This window comes from Anas acuta, chromosome 1 (assembly GCF_963932015.1).
Source record: "Anas acuta chromosome 1, bAnaAcu1.1, whole genome shotgun sequence".
Taxonomy (NCBI): Eukaryota; Metazoa; Chordata; class Aves; order Anseriformes; family Anatidae; genus Anas; species Anas acuta.
Window position 1 is genome coordinate 94,556,696 of NC_088979.1, and position 25,044 is coordinate 94,581,739.

Below are 25,044 nucleotides of genomic sequence, written 5' to 3' on the forward strand. Positions count from 1 at the left end.
TTAAGCATGTGCTTAAGCCCCTGCAGAAGAAATTTGGTGTGTTTGGCTGAGCAGGCATGGCCTTGTGGCCGTGCTAAACCAGTGATTTACAAACATATAGAGCACAAGCAATAAAATCACAGGATATTTGTTTAAACTCTGATTAAATAAACCAGCGACAGGGCACAGCGTATGGCTTACATGTTGCAGGTGCTGGTTTTTGAACTCCAATGACATGATGAGAGAAGAGTCAAAATTCTTCTAATACAGACATCTATTTCTGATCTTTCCTTTCACTGGTCTCCCTAATTGGGCAGAAATTATTTGTGGGCATCAAGTTATCATAGTCATGATTGTATGCAGCTAAGGTTTTCCTTTCTAAAATCTCTACCAGATCAATAGGATTAGGTGAGACTGTCATCTGAGTACTCTGATAAACAACAAGAAAAACTTTAAAAACTCGCTGACTGTAGAGCGGAGACACTTAAAACAGAATGTAGTGTTTAGCCCCAGGCCTTGGCAATGATTGAAACAAAATGTTTTGAAACAAAGCAAATTGGCATTTTGCTGACTTTTAATGTACTGTCTTTCCAAGCAAGACACCTGGTTCAACTACACAAAACATCTATTCAGAATTACAGTCTGAGCTTTTGTTATGCAAAAGGTAAATGAGGGCAACATGAACTCTGTGAGAGAGTCAGGTTTGGTGTTGTTTTTTTTTGTGTTTTTTTTTTTTTTTTTTCCTTTTTCCCTAGGGTAATCTGTCAAGAAGATACCGGTTGCTGACAGGAAACCAAGAATCTTTTGAGGATGCATTGGTCTTTTTTTCTTTTTTTCTTTTTTTTTTTTGCACTGGGGAGGGTTGGGGGGGGAGGGGGGGGGGGGGGGGGAAGTACCAGGTCCAGTGAAATGCACTGGCTGTATTAAGCAAAAGAAACGTTCCCATAATTGAATATCAAAGTTTATAATAATGATGCTCATGTGTATGTGTGGGCATGTGTGCATCCATGCAGGGCATGCAGGTGTATAAGAAAAGGGATTTGGGTATATGAGAAGCTGGAAAGGCACATGTCACAGCACTGATATGTTACTTTAACTCTGATGCTCTCTGAGACATTTCCTTAGATCCCTCCCACATGGGGAGGGATTATGTTTTTATGTTTCCTTGGATGTCTGCTGGCTTGGGATTTTTGTGAGTTCAAATCATTCAAACCTGATGGATCATCAAATTTATAAACCATAACGATGGACCTAGTCAGAGTAACTGAGACTGAAACCCCATTTTTGATATGAAATGCATGGGAGGGCATGAAATCAATAAAATCCTTGCCTGTTCATTCAGGGCACCTTTTCATCTTGAATTTAATTTTGAAGGGCACAGTATGTCATATCTCACTCGTGCTGATCAGAAGCCCAAAAAGCTTGACCAGTTTGAATCCACACTCCTCAAGTTCCTCAGACTTTCAGGCAATAGAAAAGCAGTTTGATGCCCTCTGGCAAATAAAGCAGGGTGATTTTTTAATCAAAATGCTATCATTGAAAAACAAACAAAAAAACAACAACAACAAACAAACAAACAAACAAACAAAACACTACCATCACCCAAAAACCCTTATGTTTGGTCATCATATCTCACACCTCTAAACAAAATACACAAATGGGCCTCCACAGCTGATGCAGCCTTTATTACAGGTGTTTTGGAGGTATCAGGAAAGGCAACAGTTGGATGGATGCACCATGTTGCACTGCAGTGGGTTGATCACTGATGTAAGTGGAGTTCCCTTTGCTGCTCAAGGACAGAGACTCCCATTCACCAAAAGCTAGAAAAAACTTTGCTTGGGAACGTTTCAACAGAAAACTAGGACTGCTGAATCAAAACCCTCTCAAAAAAAGACTTGGCTTAGAAAATTTTCCCTCCTTGAGAAAGGTATTGAAAAAATTAGGAGTTGTCTAAACGTCTCCCTTTGTACTTTCAAAGGAAAATTCTGGGTGGGGGGGAAGGGAGGTTCTCTTTAAAAGCACTTTTCATTTTGTAATATAAATAAAGCAACATTTTAAAAAGCTAAAAACAAAATGAAAAAAAAAGTTTGAAAGTCATTAAATGAAACTTGCTTTGTTTTTGTTTTTAATTCAAAAAGATACTTGGTATTTTAACTATTTGTCCTGACTTCAATGGTGTTTTTATTTTTTTTTCTCCTGATTCAAGACAGTAATATTCAAAATCTCAACAATTTCCCATGGGACAGAAAAAACTATGTTCTACCTAGCTCCACTAAAAATCACAGTAACAAAAAGACAATCCTGGCTTTTATGTCTGGACACGTTTTTTAGGTATGGGGAGCACGAAGCGGGTAAACACTGCTGTTTGGCGGATGCTTCAGGAAAATCAGATCTGCTCTGAAGCATATGGGTGGCAGATTCACCAGGCTGCAGGATGACAGGTCACGTGGCTTCTGTGATTTGGTCCTCTGTCTTAAAAGGTCTTATTTCAGTAGTATACAGAGGGCAATTTTACTACACCCTTCAAATGGTTATTAATTAAGTCTGTTGCAAAGTGCTCCCATAGCAAAGTGGCAATGCCACATTTCCAACAAGGTGGGGACAGAGGGATGGCAGTAGGTAGCTCAGGCATCAAAATGGGGTTTCCAGCCCCAGCCTGGCTGTCCCAACAACTGCCAGCACCTGGCAGCCCTCAGCATCTATCCCCCAGCCCTTTCTTCCCAAAGCTCTTCTGACTCCATTCCTGCTTCAGGGGTGCCCATGCTTCCCAAGCCATTCTTCTGCTTCACAGAACCACAGTTACAGAGTGGCTGGGGCTGGAAGGGACCTCTGGAAGTCACCTGGTCCAACGCCCTGTTCAAGCAGGGACATTTAGAGACGCTTGCCTGGGACCACATCCAGATGGCTTTTGAGTATCTCCAAAGTTACATCAAATCTTGTGTATGGGACTCCACTATCCCACTGCAGCAGAGCCTCCAGCCCTGTGGAGCTTTCCTGTCTCAGAGCCACTCCAGCTTCCCTTCCCACTGGTGCCTCCACCCATCCCAAACTCCTACCTCGTGGCTCCAGCACCTTCTCCTGCCCCCCCTACTCCCAATCCCTCTCCCCCAGGACCTCAGGTCCACTTGTATGAGGACCTACCTCCCTTGCTCCAAGCTCTCCCCCTCCCTGAAGTCTCTCCCATCTCCCATCTGTCCTCAAATGCAGCAGATGATTAAAATTAATATAATTAATCCCATTCTCCTTGTGCTAACCAAGACAAGTGCAGGCACTAATTCATGCTCCTGTCTCCCTGATGTAATGCTTGCTCTTGGCCCCCAGCCCACATCCCTTCCACTGTAGGGCTGTTCTCCTTTTGGCCCCTCTCCCCAAGCCATGGCCCCATCAGAGACCCTTGGGACTGCCGTTGTGTGTAGGGCTCGGCTCTGCCCCACAAACCGCAGGCTGCTGGCCATCCTGGGACTGCCTCAGCCAGCCAAACCTGCCTCCTCGCCTCCTCGTGGAGCCAACACGGCCGCCTGGGCTCCTGGCAGCAATTCTCCAAATCCAGACAGGAGCTGCAGCTAGCACTCCACCTGGATCGAGCCTGGAGGGAAGAAAAAGCGGACACGTCTGGGAAAAAGGAGCATTATGGTAATTCTGCAACAGGCACCCAGACTTTTAGGATGGGAGCCGATTCTCTAAAGGCTTGAAAGGGAATGAGGAGCCCAACATCCACGGGCAATGGCAAGTGCAAACACAGCAAGCAGAGGGTTAGGCTAGTCCCATTCTGCCTGGTCAGATCCAGATCTCACACCACATGGATGCTGTCCAAGACAACAAATTACAGTGTAGTCTTTGCTCTGACTCACGGCCCTGGGCTGGCCGTGGCCATGCCTGCAGGGGTAACAGGTTCCTCAGGGCGGGTGTGGAAACACAGTGCTCTCCAGAGCACCCTCATGAGAAGCAGGTGGGGTAAGAGGTGTGAGAGACCAAAGGCTGCATCCTCAGCCCTCCCTTGGGACCTCCTTCCTCTCAGCTGTGATAACATACCAGAACCAGCATCGTGCAGGCATCAGGCCCACAAGCTCTGACACAAGCATCCCTGAGACTTGCCAAGAACTCCACCAAGGGCATGCATTCAAAAGACAAGAGAAAATGAAACAAAATCAAGACCAAGGGAGACTGAAATGCTCTGAATGCTAACAAATGAGTAAGAAACATTGTTTCTCTCACCAAAACTGAGTAAATGGGTGAAATCAGGCTATGGTTGAGTGAGCGATGTCAAGGATGCCAGGTACACTTGTCATACAGGGGACCACCAGAAACCTGTGACCACGGTGGCCATCTCCTCTGGTGTCTGGCAGGGCCATGGCCCCATCACAAGGGACAAGGGTGGACATGGAGAGCTGGGTCACGCGCCGGAGCCGCGCTGCATGCATGCCTGGGGCATACCATCTCAGACCTTTGGGCTGGGTTTATTGTTTGGCAGAACAGAGGTGATAATATCTGCCTCACAGGGGAGTTGCGAGGCTTATTAACGCTGCGCCTAGTGCTTTGAGATCCACAGAGTGAAAGTCCTTTATGACTATTTTATTGTTATTGTAGGGAGATCAAAGTAGCAGCTCTAATCTAATGCCATCCCTTTTATGTTCATACCACCCACTTGTGTGCAGAAGTCAGCCCGGCTGTGGAGCGTCTCCTCTGCCTGCTGGCCTTCCAAGGCGGCAAGCGGTTGTTTGTCGGGGAGGTTTTCCAGGGTAACTGGCTGCTAGTCAGTCAGGGCTTGAACCTTGTAAAAGAGTGAGGGCAGACACCAAATTGCATCACAGCTTAGCGGGGCTGGAAGTAAACCGTTTAGCTCCGTATTTTCTCGAGTTTAGAAGATACATGTTGCTGGCCAAAAATGTGTGGTACCAAGCCCGTGTTCTATTTGAAGGCATTTTATCTGATTGGTGTTCAGTCTTTGGTCCTTTTGCTATGCAGAGGGGGTGTTCTTGTAGGCACAGATGTATATACAGACATATATATATATGTTTGCAAGTCACAGAACAGCAGAAAGCAAATGTGTGGCTCATGGATTTTCCTCATCCTGTTTGAAGGAGCTAGTGTCAGAATCTGATCTAATCCCAAAGAGATTTTTCTTTTCCTGTAAGGGAAAGCTACTGCTGGGAATCTCGATTTATTAAGTGTATGTACTTGTTTCTTCTTGGACATCAATTTCACAAAGTGCCTGAATGTGTCAAGTGTACACAAAGGTTCTAAGATGTCAAAGGGTGACAGTAAGTGCTCTGTTGACAGGAGACTGTGTGGTCCAATTATTACTGAAAAAGAAAGAAAGAAAAAAAAAAGCGTATGCAATTTCATGTCCAAACCTGAATGAAAAGGAGGAAAAACATGAGCTCTATAGAATAAGTCATACTCCCATTCCTGGAGTAAAACCAAACCCCATGGCAGATATGTTTATTTTAATACTTTTATTGTGTTATATATTACTCTAAAATCTGTTCATTTGAAGTTCAGAACCAGAGGGTACAGCTCCTGTAAGTAACCTAATTCTCCACTTGTGCAGCTATTCACACCTGCCTCAGTATGAAGTATAGTGCCATCTGGGTAATAGAGTCTTCTTCAGTAACTGAACTGAAAAGTCATAATAACAAGGATTTAAGAAAAATAGTTGTCCCATAATGGAAGTGTCTTGATTCTTGTCAAGACCCAAGGCAATGTGTTTTATTTTGGATCAATCTCATAAGTTTCTGCTGAGCCAAAACTAAATGTTTGGGGTGGGGGTGATGTTTTCTTTCAGGTTACTTACACTTTGTAGTAAGAAACAAAGGAAAACCAAACTGTTAAAACAACAACAAAAAATCTTTTTAAATGAACATGTAAGCAAGACGAAAACTTTGGAGTCTCTCTTCAGAAGTACTGAAACAATGCATTTTGACTCTGGAAATTTCCCTCTCACTGCTTTTAACCTCATTTAAAACTAATCACTGAATTCAACTCAAATTTGTGAAGTTTCAGACTGCCCAAGCCTGTGTTTTTGAGTCATTTTTATTTTGCAGAGAAAATAAGAACATGTGTTTAAATGCTTTTTCTAAATAAAGAATTTAAATGACTTGCTCCTTCAGGATTTATCACTTATGTCCTCATCCATCAGAAAACCCAGGCCCTACTTCATGAAGTGAAAATGTTCATATATCCTGGTGACAATAAATGAGAGCCTGAAGAGTGCAGGAACATCCTGTGAAAATATGGAGGCAACCAAAATTCTCATTTTCCATTGGAAGAGTAATGGGCAGGATTTTTTCAACTGTTCATACATTTCAAACAAAAAGGTGCACAGCTGCTCGCCTGTGACCACTGGGGCACTGCAGGGCAACAGACCAGCACTAGGGCAGGTGTGAAACAAGGCATAATTGTAGCGAGAGGCTTCTCCATATGGCTTATTTCCAAACACTCATGTGCTTCCTTTTAGTGCCCCTGTCAACTACTATATCTGTGTATATTTCTCACTCATATATCTAAGTACATTTATATATATAATCTATTCTACAGTGCCAATACTCATTTTTAACACTCACCATGTCCCCTTTTTGCAAAAATAAATAAATAATAACAAAAACAAATAATCTCTACATGACTGTCAAGCCTAAGCCTTCGACCTTAAAGGATTCCTTTGGTACCTTTTTGAACTAGCATTCAACATTAGTAAATCTTGCACTAATACCCTTAATGATTCATAGCCCTTATCTGTCTCTTTAGGGTGAGATTTCCTGAAGTCCTGAGTGTTTGCTGACCTTCCCTCTGCCAGGAAGGTCTGACTTTAAAAACATGAGAGACAGGCCAACACAAACTGCTCTCAAAAACCTCACCTTCGTCTCTTTGACTGGTATCCCCACCCCATCTGAGCATCTCCTGTTATCTTCAGCAACAGCATATGCCAGCTGCAGGAAGCATAGTCCTGACTTGCACGTACAGTAAACGCTCCGAAGGAATAATATGCATCACTGACCTGATGTACGTACAACATTTCAACAGGTCATTGGTCAGAATGACAGCAGTATTTTAAGGATTATTGTTGGAGTACGTCACAGAAATTATTCCCCTGCAGGGATGGGTGCCACTCCTATGTTATAGGTGAGAAAAAATCTTTTTTTGGTTCTTTCTGGTTTAAAAAGTCAAATAGATTTGTCAGCATGCAGTGCCCTGGGACTGCCTTATCCTTAAAAGGAGCACAAGCTCATTTTTCCTGTGATTCAGCAATGAGGTTTGTATGTATTTGTGTGTGTGTATTTTTTTTTCCCATGGTGGCCTTTTTATGTGATAAAAATGCCTCATCATGGTAAAACACAAAACAGGACCTTCCTTAAAATCCCACCCCCTCTCCTGGGGTGTTTGTCTCATCCAGCTCTTTGGAGATCAGGGTGACTCATGTAAATTGTATCAACATAGTTCATCTTTTTTTTTTTTTTGAAAAAACAAAAACAAAAACAAAAACTTCATTTTCAGTGTTTGAAGAGAGAGGAAAATATTTGTGAAACAGTGTAGGGTGGCAGCAGGAAGAGGGGAGCTGGCGAAAAAGTGGCTGCCAGCTCTGCTACAACAGACATGAGAAGCCAACAGTGTCTTCCTCATTAAGAAATTTCAGCTTGCATCTACTTACTGCTAAATGCTCTGGGTAGCTCATGTGAGGGTGGCATTAGCAGCATGGAGACTTAGATCTGGCTCCTCTGCAAAGCAGGGCACTTCCATCACAGATGGCACCCTAGCTGAAGCACTGGGACCTTTACAAGTGTTGTCTCGATGGCTAGTCATCACCTTGCTGCCACAGCCAAACCACAGGTCCTGTCTGCAGGCTTGCTGTTGGCCAGCTCCAAAGGCAAAGTGAGCCATCAATAAGGATGTGAAGAAAGGCCTGTCCTATCCAAACAAGTGTCCTAACTGTGGGGGCAGTACTATGGAAACACTTTCTCCCTCACCGTCTTTGCAGACTTTCTGTACTTTTGATTGTGGAATCATAGAGCCATAGAACAACTTGGGTTGGAAGAGACCTTAAGGACCATCCAGTTCCAACCCCCCTGCCATGGGCAGGGATACCTCCCACCAGAGCAGGTTGCCAAAAGCCCCATTCAGCCTGATCTTGAACACCTCCAAGGATGGGGCATCCACAGCTTCTCTGGGCAACCTGGTCCAGTGCCTCATCACCCTCTGAGTAACAAATTTCTTCATAACATCTAATCTAAATCCCCCTTCTTTTAGTTTTAGTTGATGAGAAATTCCCTGATGCAAGAACTTTCTGGTGAATCAGCACTTCTGGACAAAAAAATAATATATATAAATATATATATATATATATATATATATATATATATATATATATATATAATATATATAATATATATATATGTATATAATATATTATATTATATATAATATATATAATATATATACATATATAACATATATAACATATAATATAACATATATAATATATATATATATATGTATATATATATATATATTATATATATATATATGCTCCTGTATAGTAGGTATCCATCTTTGTCCATATGTGGTCCTGCAGGCACAGAGCTGCACCTACAGCTGCATCCCACTCCTGTCCTTCCAAGCAGTATTGTTATGTATGAGTAGGATCTCAGAGGACTTTGACCCAGTATTAGGATTTATGGCATTTGTGCAGCTCTTGAATGCATTTTTACAGAAAGAAAAGAAAATACAATTTAGGTTCCAATAGAATAATCTCTTCATGGTATTCATTTGCTCTACCTAGTGACCTTGAGAAAGACTTATCTTCATGCTTGACAGAAATCTGCCATATTAGTGTCCTTGTTGCAGGGTGGGTGTCTGTGGTCCTTGCCATTCATTTACCTGTTACTGACAGAAGTTCCCCAACACCTGTGGTGTTGTCCCCTGACCACTCCACATTGATAAATTCATCTCACTTGGTGATCAAGCCGTCCAAGGGAAGCTCTGTGTGTCTGTGCTCATGTGTGCCTTTGTATCTATCAATCACTGAAAAACTCTTGCATTACAATAAAGATTTTTCATGCGGCACAAGTTCCTATGGAAAACAAAACAAAAACAAAAACAAAAACAAAAACAAAAACAAAAACAAAAACAAAAACAAAAACAAAAACAAAAACAAAAACAAGCTGATTTGCTTTCCCTCAATCCACCAGGGACAAACACTGCATGCTTTCCTCACTTTGTGGGGGACAGATAACCAGTGTACCAGTGGACTATAAGTCTCCAGCTCACCCCTTGTCCCCATGGTTTGCCTCAGCAGAGTTATTCTGCCTATGAAACTATCCGTTTCCCAAGATTTTCCCAAGCCCAGTATGCACAAGTTAAATATGAAAGGCTAGTCCTCAACAGAGGAAAATCAAACTAAAGTTGGCAACGGTCACCTGAAGAGCTTTTTCATCTGCATTTCTGATTTCTTGGGATGTATTGACAGGAAACTGCTTTTCAATCTTAAAGTTCCTGTGAAAGAGGAAAGCCATGCAGGGATAGTGGCAGGAAGGACTGGAGAAAGAGATGGTGGGGAATGGCTCAAATACATGTGAAAACCCAAAACAAAACAAAAACTTAAGGACATTGTCAAAATTGATATCCCTTAATATTTCTTTTTAAATCATCCATGTCTACATTTTTCCAGAAGGAATCCCTGGAGGCTGTTAATCAAGGCTAAACTACTGCTGTGGATCAGCTGAAGTTCACACCATGTACTTCTGAGGATCATCAGCTGCTCCCATAGAGAGGCAGTGAAGAATCCTGCCCAGCACCTTCTATGGGAATGCACTGGATTTGGGTTGCTGATGGAATGCATTTAATCTGTCCTTAAAGGACCCAAAATGAGCTTTCACAATGTAGTTATGGGAAGATAGTCAGCGTGTAGTGTTTTTTTTTTTTATTTTTTTGCCTTGTAGAGTATGACATGTTATCACCATATTTTCTATTTTACTCCAGAATAGATTTAGAAGCCCAATTTTTACTCTCCTTTATTAATTTCAGTAGCATACGATATATTTACACTAGTTGAAATACATGTGAGAATAATGTAGAATTGTATTTCTACATCAAATTAAGCAAAGGTACTAATGGGCAGGTCACATGTAATAAATATATAACAAAATTAGAGAAGTAATTAGAATCAAACCTTGAGCTGTAGCCCTGGACCCACACTACAATACCTTTCCTCACCCTCACTTTATTCCATTCAGCTTTATGATAATGAAAGAGCTGAAATGGAAAGATCAGAGTTAAATTCTGACTTTGCCAGAACTCACAGCATCTGGTTCATCACGGATGGCTCTTTCTGTAGCAATCCACAGTCATGCTGAGGATTTGCAATGTCACTGCTATTTGACTATGTGACCTATTTATTATCTCCACACATCAGTGTACTCATTTTTTGTTAATTTAACCAATGAATGAAGTAGACCTGTATCACAAAACTGAAATGACGGAAAGTGCTTAGCTGGATCTAAGAAAAATGCTGGCTAGATTCCTCCCTGGGAAAACAAAATAAGGCTCTTTATTTTCAGCATCAGGTTTATCACATTCTTTTTCAGACTGACAAAACCTCCCTTACCACGTTTACAGTTCCCACATTGTGCAACAAAACTTGCTCTGACTCATCTGCACAAATCAGTCATTTTTGGATTGAGGTCTCATTTTTGCAGATCAAGTTGCAATGAAGAAACATCAGAGTCCTACAAACAGTCAACCCAGACTTTTCCCAGAAATTAGTCCTCGCAGACTGTCAGCTAGACTTGGTGCTCCTGCATTCGGCGTTTTCACACTTCTATGCATTTCTCCATGAAGTGTTTCTCTCCTTTCCTGCCAAGCCCCACCACAGGGCATGAGTAAGGACCCACCACCACCCAGCTTGCACCTGCCACCTGTCCATCCTGCCCAGTGGCTTCTAGTTCCTTTATTGGAAAAGAACCACATCCATCCGTTCCACAATGCTTTGTGTCATCTGTCTCTTCTACACTAAAGGGTCCTGAATCCACTGGTTGTTCTTTGCACAGAGGCTGTTTGACCTTGCTTGATGACCCTTGCTGCCATCTTGCGTGTCTTTTCTTGCCCCACTATGGCCTTTTTTAAGAGGGACAGCAGGACTGCTCACAGTATTCAAGACAAGGCCACACTGAGGTTTTACACTGCATAGTAGTGACAGTGGTTTGGTGTGGTTCTTCCTTTCCCTGGGCATGGAGCTCTTATTTCCACAGCACTTTTGCCCCAGGACTCCATTCCTTGACAGTCACAAGTGACTCAGAGCACAGCACTGCATTTTTAAAGTTAGGATTTTACTTTTTTTTTTTTTCCTGTGGTGTCATCACTTTATGGTGTTGAAATTCATCTGCCATTCCTACCTTCAGCTTAATTTCATTCTACGAAGTATGAGTGAGTTTCTGTATGTGAAAGGCAGAGAGAGAAGGAGAGCAGTTCAGCAGTGTTCACCATCACAATGTCTGCAAATGTCTTTAGCAATTGCCTGGTGGTCATGCATTCATAGTAGTCTAATTAATCCTTTCCATTGCCTAACATCAAATACAGACAAATGTACTACTTTCAAAGCCAGATTTTTTTTTTTTTTTTAAAGAAAACAATTCACCAATGACTGTTTGAGATCTTGGGGCAAGAAATAAACAATTAAAAGCAATTGATGCCATACCAGCTCTTTGCCTGTGAGCAAAGCAAATTATTCAGAGTACACCATTTTCTTCTGCTTTAAAAATGTGTGCACAGGGAAAAAAAAAATCACTGTTGAAGATCATTTTGAAGTAGAGGTAAAATTTTGTTAATATTGTTGAAGTATTTTTCACCTGTTTCTCTTTTTTTTTTTTTTTTTTTGAATTTTTGAAATTTGCATTGTAAAAGTCACCATATTTCAAATTTTGAAATCCCTGTGGCCAGCAAGGAAGAAAAAGAATGCATTTTAAATTACAAGTGTCAGTTTTAGCTGGTAGTTATGTTGAAACTACAAACAAAAAGTTCTCAACATACTCAGAAAAGATGTTGGAATTAAAGTATAAAAGAATTGAAAGCAAGTTATGGTGCTCATGAGCAAAAATGGGCGAAAGTCATTGCTCACAAGGTGTTTGCTTGGTGATGGATGGACTGAAGATCAAGGCTATGAGTCACTGAAAGCAAAGGATCAGAGCTTCCTCAGCAGAAGGGCAAGGAATCACAGATACACAGAATGGGTTGGGTAGGAAGGGACCTTAAAGACCAGCTAGTTCCAGCTAGTTCCCAGCTTCCCGGGGCAGCCTGGTCCAGTTCAGTGTGTGAGGAAACTGGAGCTCCTGTTTACTGAGGGAAATGGAGAGATGCATCAAAATAATCAACCAGAAAAACATTGTATTTTCAATCCATGGCTTTGGAGATAAATGTGGGTTGTTCTCTTTTTCCCCCAACGAGATGTGTGTGACCAAGAAACTGACTCCAGTACTCTCAGTTGTAACTAAATAAAGGATTAACAGCAATTAGAAGGGATGATAATGATGTCCCTTATAAATCAGAACGTTCCAAACTGGCACAAGTACTTGCATTGCAAAGTGAGAAAAAACAAGCAGAAAATTTCACTTCACACCAAACACGTCCGCCAGCTTTCAAAATGCTACCTTGCTGGACTCACCTCTGTTCCTGAGGAGCAAAAGGTTTTGCTAGAAAAGCCATGCTGGAGGAAGCACTTAGGGGCAGATCCTCGCCCTTCCTTCCCAAAGCCAGCAAAGTGTGGCCAGCTCCACAGCAAAGCCCAGCTTTTGTATACGGGGTTGAGCACCAGGCCCTGAGAAACCAAGGTCAGTGTCATCCGGTTTTAACCGCCCCCAGTGCCTGTGAAGTGTACGCGAGGTTAACCAAAATTTACCGTAACCCGTGTGTTAAGTGTCTCCGAAGCTGGCCGCCCACACAGGAAGCTTCTTGGAGCAGGTGGTCAGCAGGGCCCTCTGGTCGCGCCGGCTCCACTCACCCTGCTTGTGGGCTGCTGACTCACTGCCCAGCTACGAGCCCCAACAAGAGGCTGTCAGATAAAATGAGAGGCAAGAAAATGAAGAGGACAAGGTGAAGGAAGCAGTGATCCCAGCCCGTGTCCTCAGTGGATGAGGAGGATGAGCAGGAAACAAGGCCCTGTTGTGCCGGGCTGTTCTCCTCCTACTTGCACCTGGAGGAAAACCATGGCAGGTCGGCAGGCAGCACCAGGCAAGGGGACAGCTGTCCTTGGTGTGCCATGCTGCTCCTCACCTGCCAACAAAAATCATCTTCTTTTGGAGCATATGCCAAGGGGATAATCCAGGCTGAAGCTGCTTGCTCCAACGTATTAAAAAAGTTGAATATTTTACTGAGTAACTGCTCCAAGATTAAAGTTGTATGAATGGTACAGAAAGTATTCCTCATGATGGTTTTGTTTGTTTGTTTGTTTTCCTTTGTTACTTTTCAGAGCTAAGAAGCCCATGACTGTGGGAGAAAACCCTACCAAACTGCCACTCATTTGTCAGCCTGAAGTTTTGTGTAAGTAGTACTTTCAAGTTACTCGGTATTATTAAAATAGATGCTTTTATTTCGGGTCCTGTTAGAAATTGCAGACGGAAGGGGAAAGGAGGAGAAGCTGGTTTGGGGTGAGAAGCCTGCAGTGGTGAGAGTGATTGTGGACTGTGATTGCCAGCCCTGAGCTTTCCGTGCTCTCTCCCATGACTGTAATGTGTCCATACGGCCACCAAGCATGGTGGTTCATCTAGCAGCCAAGGGGACCCCACTTGTGTCCCTAGACTGGTTCATGATCCCCTCTGGAAGGAGGGCAAACAGGAGGCTGGGGGACAGAAGCCGAGGAGAGGAGGAGGTGGGTGCAGCTGCAACATGCCTTCCTCCCAGGCATGCCTCTGTGGTTGGGGCCGTTGTGTCAGCGGGGACCTTCTTCTTCTAACCCGAACGTAAGGTCTGCCATCACCCTACCAGTCCCCTGAGGGGCATGGTCAGCTCCAGCCTCGGACCATCCTTGACATTGATTTGGTTTCTGTTTTCTCTTTTGGCAGAGTTTTTCCCTTGCCATGTCTCCTGCCACTTTCTCAGCAGCACTGATTTTATTACCTCCCGTTTATTTGGCACGTAAACCCCTGCATTAATGGTGCTTTTGATTTCTGTTGAAATAGAGGAAAAAATGGTCATATTTCCTAAAAGGGAAGTTTTTGTTCAGAGAAAAGAGAAGGCATCCTGAGAGTGCATGCTGTAAACTGGGTCTGTCTAGATGACTCACCGTGGTTGCCAGCAGACATACCTGTGCAAACACACACCCTGAAGTATTATAAATTAGTCTAGTTGTCTAACACACTTGCTGAGTGCCTAATACTGCTAGCAAAATATGTCCTGGCTTTGCTAGAATGGGAGGATGTTGTCAGATCTGATCTGAAGCCAGTTTAACACAGTGAGCTTCAGATCTGGGTTTAGATGGTAACAAAACATTCCAAAATAGCTCTCATTCAGCAACGGACATCAAACTGCTGGGACAGCTCTTTTCATGCTTCAGGTGGGGTTTAAATACCTTGCAATATCAGAGTCTATATGGTCAGTTATTGATGCTGAGAGCCAGCACGCTCGTTTTACAGATTCACTGATTTTGTGTTAAAATCTATGGGCATGAACTGTAAACATCTGCCAGTGCAGCAACACAGTTTAGAGGTGTGAATTCATATGAATTTTTATACCAGGAAGATGTGTTAGCTGAACTATACCAGACATAAAAAAAAAAAAAAAGCATCCGTAGTAGGAGCTTTTCCTGCTATTAAAATCATTATTAAGAATAGTTCCCTTTCTACAGTAAAGTTTTGTTGGCAGATCAGGACCACATAATCATTTATTAAACCTAAAAATGTAGGAAGCCTAGCGCTGATCTATAGCAAGGTAGGGATACTGGGGAACCCCTTCTACAATATGTTATGTTGGTGGGAAAAAAAAAAAAAAAAAAGAAGATGTCTTTCTCTTCTCTTTTGGAAAAAGTGCTATATTTCCAAGTACTCGTATTCTGTGATTCCACTTCCTTCAACTACGCAATGCATTCTAAGTCACGAAGGTGTAATAATGCACCACTACAGAAATCTCTTTTATTTGTGCATGCTGCAATATAAAAGGAAATTTTCAAATGCTCTGTCCACATTCGCTAATCACAAGTTGCGTTGCAGCCTGTAAAACAACCATCCATGCAGTGCTTTCCAAGAATATTTTGCATGACACATTTTCAGGCAGAAGACTATTGCTCGAAAGCCTGTGTGCACCAAGCATTCAGTGGTCTTTTACATCTTGTTGGAAACTAATGTGCTTGGTTTTTATTTTCACTAACTCGAAAACCATTGCTGTGCCTGTATGCTTTTCTACAAGTAGCTGGCAGGGCTAGAAAATGGCAAACTGAAAGATTTGAGGAATACAGACTTCCACCCACATTTTAAGCCATCTGTCAGATCTTGTTTACCTGCCTATGCTCCTTTAAGCCAGTGTAAATAGCTCTACTGCTTAGTGAGGCAGGCTCAGCTGTGGTTACACTTCAGTCACAAGCAGACAGAGTTTGAAGGGTTCGAAGCTGCTTTGAAGCAGTTAGCTTGCTCAGCAGAGCAATTTTGCCCACAACCATGCTAGGCTTGCAGGCGAGCTGCTTGATGCTTCTCGAGTGCACCTCAGAGTCCCAGCGAGCTGCGTGCTGCTGCAGGAGCCAGCCCCACGCTGGTACCCAGCTGAATGCCTTAATTGCCTACGAGCTTCTCTCCATCCCACTGTAGCAGCTGGGATAAGGCTCCTCCAGCCTTAATTTGGCCCCCTAACAGGGAGGCGTGTGGTTATTCCTCCCAGCTCTGGCAGCTTGTCTGCAGCCTCCTTCCAGAGGTACACGCCATCCAGGGAGCCTGGGTAATTAGCTGGGATTACAGCCCCCTCTCTACGCAACTGAAGTTAGGTGAAATGAAACCTTCCCTTCACGACTTCTGAGACTGCAGGACCTAAGTGGTTCCAGAATGGGGACCTTTCAGTTCTTGCTATATCTTTATTTCACCACAATACCCAGATTGGAAACACATTGCAGGGATTGTTTGGGGCATATGTTAGTGTCAGATCTGTTCTGTGAGTTTCTGAAATTTGGTATTCCCATGTTTGTAAGACAAGACAGCAGTTTCTGCATTAAGTTTTGGCTTTGATAGTTTGATGCTGTCTCTGAAGCAGATGGGTATTCAGTTCCATATGTCATCCAGAGCTTTGTTTTGAAAACACCAGAGTGAAAAAAAAAAAAAAGAAACAACTTCAGTCAGATTTTATTCTGCATCATTGACCATCACTAAAAAGCAGAGGGACATTTAATAATTTTATGAGTGGGTTTGAACCAGACCAATATATCTTCCAGGTAAGTCTGCAGCATAAATGGGTAAAGAAATTCATTTGAAACTTTCTTATTGAAAAATTAATATTTCACAATGCTATAACCTTCCGGGGCATTTAAATTGTTTTTGCCACATTGCTCATATCAAAGAGGAATTGAAAAGCTGCATGACTCTGGTGTATCCTATTTGAGATGACTTCATTATAACTTCCTTACATTATAATTGAAAAACATAAAAATAGTTTTTAAAAGGGACTTCAACTACTGAAGACTTTCCTGCTTCTGAGTCACCTGGAAGAGTTCATTATCCAAAATACGTATTTTTAACTTGTTCACACCAAAACCTCTCCAGCAAATTCCGGTGACATAAAATTGTGTCTCTCCCTATTCTGTATATCTGGGGATTGCCACAGGAAGGAGAAATAATTTTGTTCTATCTTCCACCAAAAATACATCTATGGTGTGTTATGTTCTGACTTCTGGTCCCCACAGCTCCATCCATCATTTTTGGCAGCACTTTCTCCCTGGTGCATGGTTGCGGCACCCAGCTGTGCATCCTGCCCCATTGCAAGGACAGCTGAGCTGAGGGTGAATCAGCAACACAAACACCACAGTTACAGAGAGGTGGATTAAGACAAATCCTCTCTGAATTTGCCTTTTCTGTGCTGACAGCAGGAGTCAACCCCCGAGCCTCCCAGGCACCCATGCAGCAGGAGCAACTGACAGCTGAGGACAGACGCTCATCAGATGCCTCTGGCCAAGCCTTCCTCTCTCGTTGCTTAGTCATTAGCATCGGTTAACAGAGCTGTAATTAACTTCTTTTTGCAGTGTTGTATGAGGCCTGGCAACACATTGTTCAGATTTTAACATGAGCCACAGAGCATGCTTGTAACGCAACTGTATATCGAGGGCAGCCTGAGCACCCAGCCCGATAACCGCCCTGCTCAGCTCTGGTCTCAGCAAGGAAAAGAAAGAAGCCCTTAACAGTTAGCTTTCCACCAGTGACTAAAAAAAAAAAAAACAAAAACAAAAACAACAACAACAAAAAAACAACCTATGCATATCCATATTAAACCTATACCTTCGGTAAGAAAATTGGGAGCTGAAGGTCATTTTGTTATGTTTTTTTTTAAAGACTAGTTAAGGATTTTGCACACATGCGCACACAAGCACACGTATTTGTTTTAATTATTAATCCAGACAAACTAAAGATTATGTCGTCGCATTAAAGGCTAATGTGATGAAAAGATCAAGGCATTTAATGAAGTGCAAAATTCATCCTACTTATGAAAAGAAATGTTGCTCTCTCCAGGGAAAACTCTGTACAGAAAATGTGGCTTTTTAATGAAAGTTATTTGTGTCTGTTTAATATTCTGGACCATGAGAAAAGATTTGTTGTTGTGTTGTTTTGGCACATTAATAGCGTTGACTACAGTACCACTTCATTTTTTCTAACAACTTGAACTCTTTGGCAGACAGCCCCACACTGGAGTGGATTACCTCTTTAGTTTAATGGGATAGTTCATTAGAAGACTTGGTCATGTAATTGGGGAGTATAGTAGACAAATTTTAAGAACTTCCTAGCTGCTGTATGTTAGGCTCACCTCCTATCGAGTTCTGGGAACCCAGACCCACCACAGCCTCTGAGACACTCAGTTAATTACTCTCTGTCTCTGAGCAATTATTTCTGCCCCAGCTTTTTCCCCTCTGATGTTCAGAACTTCCTAATAAATGAGGAGGGAGAATTAAAAAATCAAAACCCCAAATGGGCAAAGATCACCTACATGAGACTTTTCAAGCTGCATGACAAAGAGCGAGCTAGCAAAGTGCATGTAGGAGAGAAATCACTCCAATGCAGGTGGCTATCCCTGACTGTCATGGCCCAAGTTGCATAATCAAAACCTACGAGGGAGCTTTTAGAGCAGGCTGCTTTATGGGGATTGCTCTTCCTGACACTTGTACGCATCTTGTAACACTTAGATGCAGCAATTAAGTGAGCAGTTTCATACCACACAGTATTTTACTTACAGTTGAGTACCCCTATATTCTCCTCCAATAAATTGCATAGAGCTAAATTTGGAATTCCTTGTCAGGGGGATTTGAAGAAGAGAAATGCATTACAGATGAATGCTTTCAATAGTTTCCACAGACTCAGTCTAAAGCTAAAAATCACCTGTTTGGTTTTCCTAAGGTGGTTTTCCTTTACAGCTGAGATTTGCAACTGATGATATCCTTACAATGAGTGACAGTATGAAGCTATTTATTTCCAGCAGTAAGGAAATTATATATTATACTACTCACAAGAGGCATTGTATATTCTGCTCTTGGAAGTCCATATTCATCTGTTAGTTTGAAAGGAGCAAGGCTGTCAGAAGCTCTGAGCACTCCTGGCCCACTCTTGAAGTCAGTGCAAACCGGAGATTTACTTATAGTGATTGGAGTGTGATGACAGCTTGCTCTAAGGAAAACCTGAATTACAGGAGTCATGCAGCAGATGTGGAAAGCTTGGACAACCCCATCACAATTGTCTGTAGAGGAAAGAATGCTACAGGAGACTGACAATTACTTTTAAGTTCTAAAACGTTCCTAAACCTGGGATTTGTGGGAGTAAGGGAGGCATTTTCACCAAACCATTCTCACACCCTGTTATCTCAGAATAACTAAAGTTTCAGAAAACCATCCTATAAAATTGGTATGCTATTTTTTCAAGCCTCTGGATCAACCCACGAAAATGTAGTTAGGATCACTAGGACTAGATGGAAGTGGAGTATGTATGACAATCTCAAAAATACACATAAATAAATAAAAAAAAAATAGCGGTAGAAAGCTATCTATGCTGGTAGGAAATGATGTAGCCATACTGGGTCAGAGATATTGTGTCTCTGACTGTAGCAAAAAGTGGATTCCTTGGTTAGAGATGAAGAACTGGCAAACGTAGGATGCATCCTCCTGGTTGCCCTCCCAGACTCCAGCTATCCACAGCGGGACAGCCACAGGCCAAGCAGGACGCCTATGCACATGGTAGACCCAGCACATCTCTGTCTCACCATCTTGCCCAGACCCACTCACTTTGTTAGCATTGGTGATGGCCCCTGGCAAGGAGCTCCTCACATCACTCCTCGCTGTGTGAAGGAAAACCTCCTTTCCCTTGTTTTGTGTTTGACTTCTGCTAACGTCAGTTGACTCCCTCTAAATTGCTGGGAAAGACAGGAACTTATCAAGCTGCCTTTAGGGACAGGACCTGCAGCCTCCATTCTATCTCACCCCTGTCTACCTAACCAGCTAAGGAGGAAGAAGAACACAAACATGCAAAGAAGCAATGAAAACAGCCTCAAAAAAGGTGGCAAAGGCTCTGGAAAAAGATGCAAACACCTCCCTTTTAAAGTTGAGCTCTGCCTCTCAAAATAAGAAACTTTGGAGAAGTCACTGTGAGAAGGGTCATCCTGCAACCCCATGCTGCCAGGAGGCTCTGCAGGGCTGTGCACAGCCCCATTGCTGCCTCGGGACAGACACCTCTTGCTCCAGAACTTTTCTGTCTCCTAGGTACTTTTAACAGGAGAAAGGATGGACAGCTTCAGCAACGCTGAGGAGCAGAGCAGGTCCCCAAGCGAGACCAGAGCTGCTTGGTGCTGTGGATCCCACTGCCACTCTGCATTTCCAGACCTCTTGGTACTGGCTTGCTCTCTCCACCCCCAGAGAGGGTGATCAGGGCAGTTCCGTTGGTTTAAATCCACTGCAATTCATGTCACAGTGTAACTCAGATCCTGTAGGGCTCTAGGGGACTGCAGGGAGTCAAAACTGACTTACTGAGAAGTTTGAGGTGGCCATGGTGGTTCTGGGCGTACTCTTCACTAAGATGTTGTGAACAACACATGGCTTACAGTAGGTGTTGCTGGTTTCCTAACTAGGAGCAGTGTAAATTCACTGTTTTATTTCAGATTAGAGGCTGTGGTTGTGGTATGGCTTGCTATGTACTTTCCAAACATCATGGTCTGTATGAGAGGCACGTAAAGTATAAGAAGTAATATATGTTCAGAGTCCAAGAGAGAAAATATTGATAGGATGTTTATATACACCCCCAACTTGATTCATTACAGCTGAGATGGCAGAAAAATGGGTCTTTAATATTTATATGTTAACAGCTGGTGTAAATTCACTGTCTAGAGCTAGCTCACATAGGAAATTTTGCCACAGCAGCTATGCCAGAGTAGCTTCCTTTGTGGACTCTATTCTGGAATAAAAAACCATTTTACTTCTTAATAATACTTGTACTCACAACACAGAAATACTGTTCTGGAATAAGCGAATGTTTATTCTGGAGTACCTGCCATATGGGGAATCACAGAGAATACTAACAGAATAGCATTTCTGTCCAGAATATTTAGTCTGGTTGATTTTCTTCCAAGGAGAGAGCCGTGTCACAAATACATAAAGGTAGAGCATACTTGATGCAGAAGGCACAGCTAGGGTAGGAACAGATTTAGAGCAGCTCAGAAAGAGATGTTTTTTAAAACAATCTGGAAAAAATGTATTCAAAATGTGGAAATTTTAGAACACCAGGAAAGTTTCCCAGTTATTACAGGAAACACAGGACTCTTAAAATGAGTGGCAAATACAAACATTCCCCAAAGCAAAGCAAAGCTGTCTATGTAGACAGTCGCTACTATCACTAGCACATTGACTGCTCATGTTGAGTACTGGAGTAGATTGTTTTTACTGTCTGTACAAAATGGATATGAGAGATTGTTGTATTTCAGGTATTTCATTAGAAGATATGGGACAACCTCATAACATGGCTGAGATGACCCAAGTCACAAACATTAGTCCAACACAAAACACTGGGGTTTTGGGAAAACATCTACCGAGGGTGGGCAGCAGCCTGTGGCCTGTCCTTGCTCTGCAAAAATAAACCTTCAATCGGATCAATTTACAGTTTGATGGACAACCCAGATACTGTGCCTGCCAATAAAAATCAAACACACAGATCCAGCAGTTGAAAAGGTTAAGATGGAGGCTCCTCTTTACAGCTGCGCTTTCTCTTTTAATGCATTCCGTACAAAATCTTTTCATATGTTTGACAAAGAAAATGCCTACTTTAAACGATTAGGGTGCTGTCCTCAGGGGAAGTTGAAGATGTCCATGGTAACAAAATAAATAATGGAGAAAAAAATGGGTCACGCTTTATTACAGCATTTCACGATAACACGGATCTTTTTTTGAAGTGTTAAACTGTGTCTTTTATTTAGTAAAGCATACCAGCCAACACTGCAGCGTTTGGCAATCTGTAATTTATTAGCCGTGATCCTCTTTCATCAGAAGTCATTCTAAATAAAATTGTGGCTGTTTTTTATTTACTGCAACTCATAGTATTCAGTAAGAATGATGATCTGACAGGTGAAAGTGAACAGCAGAGAAAAGTGACAGACATTTTTCAAAAGAAGTGGAAAGTGAATCATGCAGTATGAGCAAGGGGTTCATTTTCTCCTTAGTGTCATTTACATTTGTGCATAACTTCATGGCCAAGACATGCTCCGATGGTGGCATGGCTGGCCCTAAACCCAGACATAATCTCAGGTAGCTGCGTTGGTTGAAATGTCAGCTAGCAATGCCAAACACACGGAGGGCTGGTGGGGCCCCATGTGTTCTGGAACTCACGTGCATCCCTGATATGGAAGCCCCTTTCCATCAGCAAGCTTCTCTCCCGATTGCAGAGCCTCTCTGAGGACTGGAGAACATTCCAGAGGACAGCAATGAGCCTAAAACTAAGTTTCATGAGAGAAGTTCATAAGGTAGGTACAACAGGAGGTTCAAAGCTAAGCCAGAAATTGATGCCTTCGGGATTTTGCTGAACAGCTGAAGTTCTCGTGAGAAGTAATAGCTGCTGCTGGGAGGATGGTAGAGGCTCAGTCTTCCTGAATCTATTTTTAATTAGCAGCTCACTTTCTGGGAAATGGACTCTCTGGGATATACCTTATGTAAGGGGCAGTGCACCCGTTGCAACATGCCTTGAGAATCACTTGAGGGAATGACCTCAGTTTTAAAATCTTCCCTTTATTTTTCTTACTGGCAGGCTACCAGTTTTTCTGAGGCACGTGGAAGGAGAAAATTATCACCAGCTTTGAGCTGATCACTCCTCAGAATGATCCCAGCCTGCAAGGGAGCCTCCTGACACTCAGAATAGTCTGTTACTCCTTGTATCCTGTGTGCAGATTTCTAAATGCCCTGCTGAAAAGTTGAGCCTGGCAAAGATTTAAGTACATCCTGCCTCCTTCATCTTTTCATCTGTGCTATCCATGGGAGATCTTGCATCTAAATTTCCCACTTGTCAAAAATCTACCCCATCAGACAGCTTTCTTCATCCTTTATGCTATATAGTGAGAATATGGAATTTTCTCTCTCTCTCTCTTGTGTTTTTTTTTTTTTCCCCCAAATATGAAAGGGTAAAGGTGAGCAATATGTGAGAGGTGTGTGAAGGGCACAATCTAGCTGCTGCATGGGTCGGCCAGCTGCACAGCCAAGGACACACCACATGCCTCTTGTAACAACTCTGGTGGAGGTGCAGGTAGGGTATGAGCTCCTTGTCCCTCACTCTCCTGGTGAATGCCACATCTGACCACCAGCACATCATGCCTTCGGTTATCCTCATTTGTTACACAGAAATAGATGTATTTAGTATCACCTAGAACTGGGAGATGTAACCTCCACTCAAGCAAGATTTCTATCTGAATTATAACTCAGGAGTAAAATCTGCACACGCAGCAAAAGAGTAGGACGTTCAGTGAAGACATGGAGTCTTTGATACTGTCATGGCAGGGCTTTTAATTCACTTTTCCTCTCTTCTTGCATTACTTCTTTTGTAGGCAGATACAACTTGGTTTGCCCATGCTCTGAGCTATGTATTCATAAACTGACAAGCACTGGAAACCACATGGCCACGATTACTGTAGCACCATGCCCAAGCTAATAAACTGGGCTCAGAGGCAGGATATATTAGGTTGGGCTCACTGCCACTCTAATATATTTACCTGGCATCCATCTGGTTCAATGTGTAGTCAAGGCATAGCTTCTTTTTCCTTCAAAAGACCGTGTAGCTGCACCTTTGGTTATCTCCCCAGTGCTTGAGGGTTAGCTCTGGAGGAAGGAGCATTCTGGTGGAAGGAAATGAAACGTAGATGTCCCTCACTTGCCAGGCAAGGGTGAGGAGGCAACACCAGCTACACACAGCTTAAGAGGAATGAAAGCCATTAGGAGGAATTTTCCCATTCATTTCCCCTGGTCATGTAAGTTAGTAAGACTTAGTGTGAGAAAACTGCCAAATGAAAAGTCAGACCTGTTGTGCTGGCTTCATCAGCATTGGACAACTCTGGATGTGTAGGAAAAGAAAATTCATGTAGACCACAAACCCAATGGAAGCAGAACCACAAAGATTTTGGTCTTCCCTTTCATTCCCTCCCTCATCCTCACAGTTTCAGCCCATCTCATACAGCTGCTTCCCATTCCTTCCCCTTCTGTTTCTCTTGAGAACTTGCCTCATGGCTGTGGTGTGTTTGATGGAGAAGGGCTGGCTACTTTCCAGGCTGAGTCATCATGAAGGGCAACCGCTGAAGCACCTCCGCTCTCAGGTGGAGAACATCCAGTCTGTACATCTCTGCTGAGCTGAGGAATAAAGGCATGATATTACAGAAGTCAAATGTATTCCCCACGGGTCCCTTATTTTGTTTAAAAGCTACTATTAGACCACCTCCTAAGCTTCTTTGAGGCAAGAAGTCCTCATTTTAGAAACAGATCCAGGGAATCATGTAAGTCCTGGATCAAGACAAGGGGTAGGGGAAGGGTTCAGTTTTGGGCAGAGGTTTCACCTGGAAGTTTTGAGATGGAGCTGGATGCTCCCATGAGAGGGAAGGGGGCTGCTGAGGGAGGAGGCAGGGGTCCTCGCAGCCCTGCACTGGGGAGTTGTAATACATTCCTGCGCATTCAATTAGCAGGATGGAGACCAGATTAAAAACAGATCATTGTCTCTGTAGCTCATGGTGAGCAGAATCTTAGCTCTGCTCAAGATGTTGCTCAGATGTGAGCCAGGGTGGCCCTTTACCTTCCCAGAAGTGACACGGGGGAGCATTACCTCTCCCATTAGAACAGATTTGGCCTGTGATCCTCGCAGCATTTCTGCAAAGACAGTTCCCTGGGTAAACATGAGACTGCTGTTAGTTGAAAAGAATCATAGTTACCCATTAATCTTTCTCCCTGATTGCTGTGTTGCTTTTAATCCATACTAGAATTTTGTAATTTCCTTAGGCAAAATGTTCAAGGTCATTTGCATCATGACCATGCAAATACGTGCGTAAACATCCTGCTTTCTAACAATACTTTCTTCTTTGGTGGAGTTTGGTTGTGAAATTCTGACCTTTGTTGTATTTGTGCTTGCATCTTAACTCATTCATCAGGGACACAGAGAGGAACAGGCTGCACAAACTCTTTTCATACACTAAGCCCAGCAGCAACAACAACAACAAAGGGCAGCTAAAATAAGAAGAACACATCTGATGAGAAGCCTTTTGGTCATAAGGTGGTGGTGGGATGGATTCAATGCACTGCGTGCTAACCCTGGGAATCTGTCAAAGCTTTAGGTGGAAACAGGAAGCCAGGCAAGATGGGCAGCAGTCTGCTTCGCTGCTAGCTTGCAAAAAGTCCTGTCA

At 42.8% G+C, this 25,044-nt stretch overlaps 2 long non-coding RNA genes across 2 annotated transcripts; one reads left to right on the forward strand and one right to left on the reverse strand.

Moving 5' to 3' along the window:
* Positions 1–3,427: 3,427 nt before the first annotated feature.
* LOC137859441 (uncharacterized) lies at positions 3,428–12,877 on the reverse strand. The gene is made up of 3 exons (XR_011098278.1): positions 12,629–12,877; positions 4,625–5,282; positions 3,428–3,565 (listed from the first exon to the last, which is right to left on the reverse strand). It is a non-coding gene; the product is annotated as an uncharacterized lncRNA (long non-coding RNA).
* A 116-nt stretch (positions 12,878–12,993) lies between these two features.
* On the forward strand, positions 12,994–17,222 carry LOC137859438 (uncharacterized). Its single transcript, XR_011098276.1, has 2 exons — positions 12,994–13,503; positions 16,841–17,222. It is a non-coding gene; the product is annotated as an uncharacterized lncRNA (long non-coding RNA).
* The last annotated feature ends 7,822 nt before the right edge of the window (positions 17,223–25,044 follow it).